Source organism: Dendropsophus ebraccatus, unplaced genomic scaffold, assembly GCF_027789765.1.
Source record: "Dendropsophus ebraccatus isolate aDenEbr1 unplaced genomic scaffold, aDenEbr1.pat pat_scaffold_2101_ctg1, whole genome shotgun sequence".
In the NCBI taxonomy this organism is placed as follows: domain Eukaryota; kingdom Metazoa; phylum Chordata; class Amphibia; order Anura; family Hylidae; genus Dendropsophus; species Dendropsophus ebraccatus.
This window is the reverse complement of record NW_027209543.1, coordinates 1-9,571: the sequence shown is the minus strand read 5'-3', so window position 1 is coordinate 9,571 and position 9,571 is coordinate 1. Positions and strand designations below refer to the sequence as shown.

Here is a 9,571-nt window from a genome sequence, read left to right as displayed (position 1 = left end):
GCTGTGTGAATGGGGACAGTCAGCTGACGGACGGGCGGGCGGCTGGAGATGGCGTGCTGCCAGCCTCCGGTGCACGAGTGTGCGAGTAGTGCGAGCGAGCGGCCAGGCCTGGGATATTGTGAATGTGAGCAGGGCCTGTGTCACTTCAGACCTGACTGAAGGCTCGAGGAAGAGGAGGAGGGGGGGGGGGGGGACCTCCTCCTCCTCCTCCATTTCTTCCTCCCCTCCTCATTGTGAGGGATAGAGGAGGGGGGGTGGATGGGCTGTCTGGCCCGTGGAATACGAGAGTCATGATATGGCAGGTAAATGCAGCCGCTTCTCCAGCAGCCTGGGGGTGGGCACGGGGGATTTGATGCCATTGGGGGGGATGCACGGACCCTCACCACTGTGGCGGCTGTCTTATTGTTGAAGCGTTGTACACCGCCAGGCGCTGGATCAGGAATCGTGACCCCTGTGTGATGGATTGGGGCTGCGTTATTACAGGGTAGGTCCATTGTGTGTGATGTAACGGCGGGCTGCGGAGCGATGTGCCAGCCGTGTACGCCTCATTACCTGTCTGCCCCTTCGGCCCTCACCTCACATCACCCCCAGAGCCGTGCCCGGGCAGTGCTGCCACCGCAACCGCAGGGAGGGGGAGCGCGCCACCACCGCTGCCGCCGGACATCTGGAGACCAACACAACCACCATTATGTAAAAATAAGTCGGGGCACGCACGCTCCCCTCCCCATGGCATGTGTCACAACTAGAAACAGGTGCAGTGCACGCCAGCCTCCTCCATCTTTGCTGTGGGCACCCCGGGATCCGAGAACCCGGGTTAACCCTTCACTGGGCAGTTGGTCGTATGTTATATGTGATGTGTAATGTCCTTCACAGAGATGTATATAATGTGTGTATATATCTATGTTATGTGTAATATCCTGCTCAGAGATGTATATACTGTGTGTATATATGTATATATCTGTTATGTGTAATATCCTGCTCAGAGATGTATATACTGTGTGTATATATCTATGTTATGTGTAATATCCTGCTCAGAGACGGTTGTGACTAAATCATATACTGTGTCTCTATACAGGTGTGTGTGTGTGTGTGTGTGTGTGTGTGTGTAATCATCACATATCTGAGCACTTGCTGATCCAGATCCCTCTGTGTATTATTATATATCGGTATCAGTCACCAGATCCCTCTGTGTATTATTATATATCGGTATCAGTCACCAGATCCCTCTGTGTATTATTATATATCGGTATCAGTCACCAGATCCCTCTGTGTATTATTATATATCGGTATCAGTCACCAGATCCCTCTGTGTATTATTATATATCGGTATCAGTCACCAGATCCCTCTGTGTATTATTATATATCGGATCAGTCACCAGATCCCTCTGTGTATTATTATATATCGGTATCAGTCACCAGATCCCCTGTGTATTATTATATATATCGGTATCAGTCACCAGATCCCTCTGTCTGTTATATATTATATATCGGTATCAGTCACCAGATCCCTCTGTGTATTATTATATATCGGTATCAGTCACCAGATCCCTCTGTGTATATTATATATCGGTATCAGTCACTAAAGTTATATATAGTATGTTTTATATATATATATAGATATATATACATATTATATACTATATATAAAATATTATATATAATATACATATACAGTATCTGGTCACTATATCCCTGTACATTATATATAGTATGTTATATACAGTATCCGGTCACTATATCCCTGTACATTATTATATAGTATGTTATATATACAGTATCCGGTCACTATATCCCTGTACATTATATATAGTATGTTATATATACAGTATCCGGTCACTATATCCCTGTACATTATATATAGTATGTTATATATACAGTATCCGGTCACTATATCCCTCTACATTATATATAGTATGTTATATATACAGTATCCGGTCACTATATCCCTGTACATATATATAGTAGTGTTATATATACAGTATCCGGTCACTATATCCCTCTACATTATATATAGTATGTTATATATACAGTATCCGGTCACTATATCCCTGTACATTATATATAGTATGTGTGTTATATATACAGTATCCGGTCACTATATCCCTGTACATTATATATAGTATGTGTATGTTATATATACGGTATCCGGTCACTATATCCCTGTACATTATATATAGTATGTGTATGTTATATATACGGTATCCGGTCACTATATCCCTGTACATTATATATAGTATGTTATATATACAGTATCCGGTCACTATATCCCTGTACATTATATATAGTATGTTATTTATACAGTATCCGGTCACTATATCCCTGTACATTATATATAGTATGTTATATATACAGTATCCGGTCACTATATCCCTCTACATTATATATAGTATGTTATATATACAGTATCCGGTCACTCTATCCCTGTACATTATATATAGTATGTTACATATACAGTATCCGGTCACTATATCCCTGTACATTATATATAGTATGTGTATGTTATATATACAGTATCCGGTCACTATATCCCTGTACATTATATATAGTATGTGTATGTTATATATACAGTATCCGGTCACTATATCCCTGTACATTATATAAGTATGTATATATACAGTATCCGTCACTATATTGTTAGTACAGTATCCCTATATCCCTGTATTATATATAGTTGTGTATGTTATATATACAGTATCCGGTCACTATATCCCTGTACATTATATATAGTATGTGTATGTTATATATACAGTGTCCCGGTCACTATATCCCTGTACATTATATGTAGTATGATATATACATATAGTGGTCACTATATCCCTGTACATTATATATAGTATGTGTATGTTATATATACAGTGTCCGGGTCACTATATCCCTGTACATTATATATAGTATGTTATATATACAGTATCCGGTCACTATATCCCTGTACATTATATATAGTATGTGTATGTTATATATACAGTATCCGGTCACTATATCCCTGTACATTATATATAGTATGTTATATATACAGTGTCCGGTCACTATATCCCTGTACATTATATATAGTATGTTATATATACAGTGTCCGGTCACTATATCCCTGTACATATATATAGTATATTTATATCTACAGTATCCGGTCACTATATCCCTGTACATTATATATAGTATGTTATATATACAGTATCCGGTCACTATATCCCTGTACATTATATATAGTATGTTTATTATATCAGTATCCGGTCACTATATCCCTCTACATTATATATAGTATGTGTATGTTATATATACAGTATCCGGTCACTATATCCCTCTACATTATATATAGTATGTTATATATACAGTATCCGGTCACTATATCCCTGTACATTATATATAGTATGTGCATGTTATATATACAGTATCCGGTCACTATATCCCTGTACATTATATATAGTATGTTACATATACAGTATCCGGTCACTATATCCCTGTACATTATATATAGTATGTTATATATACAGTATCCGGTCACTATATCCCTGTACATTATATATAGTATGTTATATATACAGTATCCGGTCACTATATCCCTCTACATTATATATAGTATGTTATATATACAGTATCCGGTCACTATATCCCTGTACATTATATATAGTATGTTATATATACAGTATCCGGTCACTATATCCCTCTACATTATATATAGTATATGTTATATATACAGTATCCGGTCACTATATCCCTGTACATTATATATAGTATGTTATATATACAGTATCCGGTCACTATATCCCTGTACATTATATATAATATGTTATATATACAGTATCCGGTCACTATATCCCTGTACGTTATATATAGTATGTTATATATACAGTATCCGGTCACTATATCCCTGTACATTATATACAGTATGTGTATGTTATATATATATACAGTATCCGATCACTATATCCCTGTACGTTATATATAGTATGTTATATATACAGTATCCGGTCACTATATCCCTCTACATTATATATAGTATGTTATATATACAGTATCCGGTCACTATATCCCTCTACATTATATATAGTATGTGTATGTTATATATACAGTATCCGGTCACTATATCCCTCTACATTATATATAGTATGTTATATATACAGTATCCGGTCACTATATCCCTGTACATTATATATAGTATGTGTATGTTATATATGCAGTATCCGGTCACTATATCCCTCTACATTATATATAGTATGTTATATATACAGTATCCGGTCACTATATCCCTGTACATTATATATAGTATGTTATATATACGGTATCCGGTCACTATATCCCTGTACATTATATATAGTATGTGTATGTTATATATACAGTATCCGGTCACTATATCCCTGTACATTATATATAGTATGTGTATGTTATATATACAGTGTCCGGTCACTATATCCCTGTACATTATATGTAGTATGATATATACAGTATCCGGTCACTATATCCCTGTACATTATATATAGTATGTGTATGTTATATATACAGTGTCCGGTCACTATATCCCTGTACATTATATATAGTATGTTCTATATACAGTATCCGGTCACTATATCCCTCTACATTATATATAGTATTTATATATACAGTATCCGGTCACTATATCCCTGTACATTATATATAGTATGTGTATGTTATATATACAGTATCCGGTCACTATATCCCTGTACATTATATATAGTATGTGTGTTATATATACAGTATCCGGTCCTATATCCCTGTACATTATATATAGTATGTTATATATACAGTATCCGTCACTATATCCCTGTACATTATATATAGTATGTTATATATACAGTATCCGGTCACTATATCCTGTACATTATATATAGTATGTTATATATACAGTATCCGGTCACTATCCCTGTACATTATATATAGTATGTGTATGTTATATATACGGTATCCGGTCACTATATCCCTGTACATTATATATAGTATGTGTATTTTATATATACAGTATCCGGTCACTATATCCCTGTACATTATATATAGTATGTTCTATATACAGTATCCGGTCACTATATCCTGTACATTATATATAGTATGTTCTATATACAGTATCCGGTCACTATATCCCTGTACATTATATATAGTATGTATGTTATATATACAGTATCCGGTCACTATATCCCTGTACATTATATATAGTATGTGTATGTTATATATACAGTATCCGGTCACTATATCCCTGTACATTATATATAGTATGTATGTTATATATACAGTATCCGGTCACTATATCCCTGTACATTATATATATATGTGTATGTTATATATACAGTATCCGTCACTATATCCCTGTACATTATATATAGTATGTCTATATACAGTATCCGGTCACTATATCCCTGTACATTATATATAGTATGTGTATGTTATATATACAGTATCCGGTCACTATATCCCTGTACATTATATACAGTATGTGTATGTTATATATATATACAGTATCCGATCACTATATCCCTGTACATTATATATAGTATGTTATATATACAGTATCCGGTCACTATATCCCTCTACATTATATATAGTATGTGTATGTTATATATACAGTCCGGTCACTATATCCCTGTACATTATATATAGTATGTGTATGTTATATATACAGTATCCGGTCACTATATCCCTGTACATTATATATAGTATGTTATATATACAGTATCCGTCACTATATCCCTGTACATTATATATAGTATGTGTATGTTATATATACAGTGTCCGGTCACTATATCCCTGTACATTATATATAGTATGTGTATTTATATATACAGTATCTCGGTCACTATATCCCTGTACATTATATATAGTATGTTATATATACAGTATCCGGTCACTATATCCCTGTACATTATATATAGTATGTGTATGTTACATATACAGTATCCGGTCACTATATCCCTGTACATTATATATTATGTTGTATGTTATATATACAGTATCCGGTCACTATATCCCTGTACATTATATAGTATGTTATATATACAGTATCCGTCACTATATCCCTGTACATTATATAGTATGTTTATACATACAGTATCCGGTCACTATATCCCTGTACATTATATATAGTATGTTATATATACAGTATCCGGTCACTATCCCTGTACATTATATATAGTGTGTGTATGTTATATACAGTATCCGGTCACTATATCCCTGTACATTATATATAGTATGTGTGTTATATATACAGTATCCGGTCACTATATCCCTGTACATTATATATAGTATGTTTATATACAGTATCCGGTCACTATATCCCTGTACATTATATATAGTATGTTATATATACAGTATCCGGTCACTATATCCCTGTACATTATATATAGTATGTTATACATACAGTATCCGGTCACTATATCCCTGTACATTATATATAGTATGTGTATGTTACATATACAGTATCCGGTCACTATATCCTGTACATTATATATAGTATGTGTATGTTATATATACAGTATCCGGTCACTATATCCCTGTACATTATATATAGTATGTGTATGTTATACATACAGTATCCGTCACTATATCCCTGTACATTTATGTAGTATGTGTATGTTATGTATAATAATCTCGTTCTTCTCCTCGTAGGATGGACAGAGTTACAGAAGACGCCTTACGCCTCAACCTGCTGAAGAGAGGCCTGGAGCAGCCGGACGACCGTGAAGATGTTTTGGCCAAACAGCTTAAGATGGAGGGGCACGAGGCCATGGAGAGGCTAAAGATGTTGGCGTTGTTGAAGAGGAAAGATCTCCCGGCCTGGAGCTGTCGCACGAGCACGCCGCTAAACAGGACGGCCTGAAGCTGTATGAGGAGAAAATGAACGGCAACCTTAGGCCTCACGTGGACACCAGGCCAGGGGCGAGGCACGGCAAGGAGAACATCACTGAGGAACCCGTGGACATGAGCTCCAGACGGAGGTGAGAACAATGGCCTGTGTATCCGCATAGCTGGTCCTACACATCGCAGCTCCCGCCATGCTGCTGACCAATGAGCGGCATGGTGGTGGCAGACCTGGTATTTCCTCAACTACACGGGTTATTGGCTAGGCAGGGGCGCTCGGACCACGGCTGGTCACTTATGAAGCCCGATACTTCTGTAATTCTCTGCTACACATCATGTTACACAGGGCAAGACTGCAATGACTTACACCATGCATCAGCCAGCAGAGGGGTCTGGTTGTCCTATTTTCACTCCGCGTCATCGGGACCCGAGGTGTTCCTGTACCCTGGTCTTAACACAGTGCATCTACATGCCCTAGTCAGGGATCACAGGCCTACATGCAGCACACATACTAAGCTGTCCATACACACAGCGGCCCCTCCTTACCGCATCCATACACATCGGCCCCTCCTGACCGCATCCATACACACGGCGGCCCCTCCTGACCGCATCCACACACACAGTGGCCCCTCCTGACCGCATCCATACACACGGCGGCCCCTCCTGACCGCATCCATACACACGGCGGGCCCTCCTGACCGCATCCTGCACACGGCGGCCCCTCCTGACCGCATCCATACACACACGGCCCCCTCCTGACCGCATCCATACACACGGCGGCCCCTCTGACCGCATCCATACACACGGCGGCCCCTCCTGACCGCATCCATACACACGGCGGCCCCTCCTGACCGCATCCATACACACGGCGGCCCCTCCTGACCGCTCCATACACACGGCGGCCCCTCCTGACCGCATCCATACACACGGCGGCCCCTCCTGACCGCATCCATACACACGGCGACCCCTCCTGACCGCATCCATGCACAGGGAGGCTCCTCTCTGCCCCAGGCTGCCCCGCTGCCATCTTGGATGTGAATTATCAGCCTGGTGGGCAGTGACTCGTCTTGAGACTTGTACATGTTTTTACCTCGCGAGACCCTTTCCACCCCAGGGGCCGGGGCAGGTTCCTTACTTACGTCTGATCTTCATGTTTTTATCTGTGATCAGTGACCAGGACCGGGCCGACTGACCCATCTCCAGACGTCATTGTGTTGTCTGACAATGAAGCCTCCAGCCCCCGATCCAGCTCTAGATTAGAAGATCGAATCAAGGGAGCCAACCTGGAGATGTTCAAGGTAGCGTCATCTATCGGTGCTCCAGGCGGGAACGTGCAGCTGACAGGCAACAGACGCCATGTTCTAACCCTCTATTCTCTCCCCCCAGGGAAAGACTCTAGAGGAACGTCAGCAGCTGATCAAGCAGCTGAAGGATGAGCTGCGGCTGGAGGAGGCGCGACTGGTCCTGCTGAAGAAGCTACGACAGAGTCAGCTCCAGAAGGAGAACGTCCTACAGAAGGTGAGGCCGGCAGGGAACCCGCCCACAAGTGACCCCCTCCTTCCCAGTCAACAGCAGCAGAGCATTATGGGATACAGCTGACTCCGCCATGGTTACTTCTATCTCCTGCTTTTTGCAGACTCCTGTTGCACAGAATGCAGCGACCATTGTACAACCGTCCACAACCCCACGTGGGGCAGCCTAGCATCGCCAAAGTGCCATCACGGCCGGGCGCCCCAGGACTGAGGTGCAGAACCTGAGGAGTGTCCAGGTAAGTGGTGGCCGTCTTTTCCTGCTAGCCAGTATTGTGACCTCTCCATCATCTTTCTGTATAGAACCTGTCACATGATGAGACTCCTCCCCTCTACATGTGGGGCTCTACCTCATGTAACCTTTAAAGGGTAGTTTACCAAAAATTTATGAAATTTGTAATGTAAAAAAATCTCCAGTCTTCCAGTACTTATCAGCTGCTGTATGTCCTGCATGAAGTGGTGTATTCTTTCCAGTCTGACACAGTGCTCTCTGCTGCCACCTCTGTCCATGTCAGGTACTGTCCAGAGCAGGAGAGGTTTTCTATGGGATTTGCTGCTGCTCTGGACAGTTCCTGACTTGGACAGAGGTGGCAGCATAGAGCACAGTGCCAGACTGGAGAGAATACACCACTTCCTGCAGGACATACAGCAGCTGATAAGTACTGGAAGACTTGATATTTTTTAATAGAAGTAAATTACCAATCTCTTGCACTTGCTGGGACCTGTTGACTTAATAAACATTTTGGTGAAAAACCCCTTTACCCTTTGCCCCTTTAGACCCACAGCGTCATTAGATCGTCCTCCAACGCCCCCCTGCCCCACATGATGATGTCTCAGAGAGTCATCGCTCGAACCCGAACCCACCCAGCTCCAGGGACAGTGTGTGCCACCCAAAGCAACGCTAATCCGCAACAGCACACCGGGCATGACGCAGACCCTGAACTACCCACAGGTAATGGTGCTGCCCCTGAAATGTGTTCCTGGCGGGACCCCCAGGCCATCCTGTGTAACCCACAATGCCTTTCTCTGTCTCTGTAGACCAGCTCTTCAGTCCCCTGTCAGCGTAACTCGTCCACATCAGCCATGTACATGAACCTGGGCTCTCACATGCAGGCGGGTCCTGTGAACAGAGTGTCTTCCCCCGCTGCCCAGCCCCAGTGCCATGGCTGATCCCGTCAGCTCTCAGGCTGCTGCTAAACTGGCTCTACGGAAACAGCTGGAGAAGACGCTGCTGGAAATCC

General features: G+C 41.2%; 1 pseudogene; it reads left to right on the top strand.

Annotated features, from left to right (window-relative positions):
* The first annotated feature begins 433 nt into the window (after nucleotides 1–433).
* LOC138775815 (transcriptional repressor p66-beta-like) lies at nucleotides 434–9,567 on the top strand (annotated as a pseudogene).
* The last annotated feature ends 4 nt before the right edge of the window (nucleotides 9,568–9,571 follow it).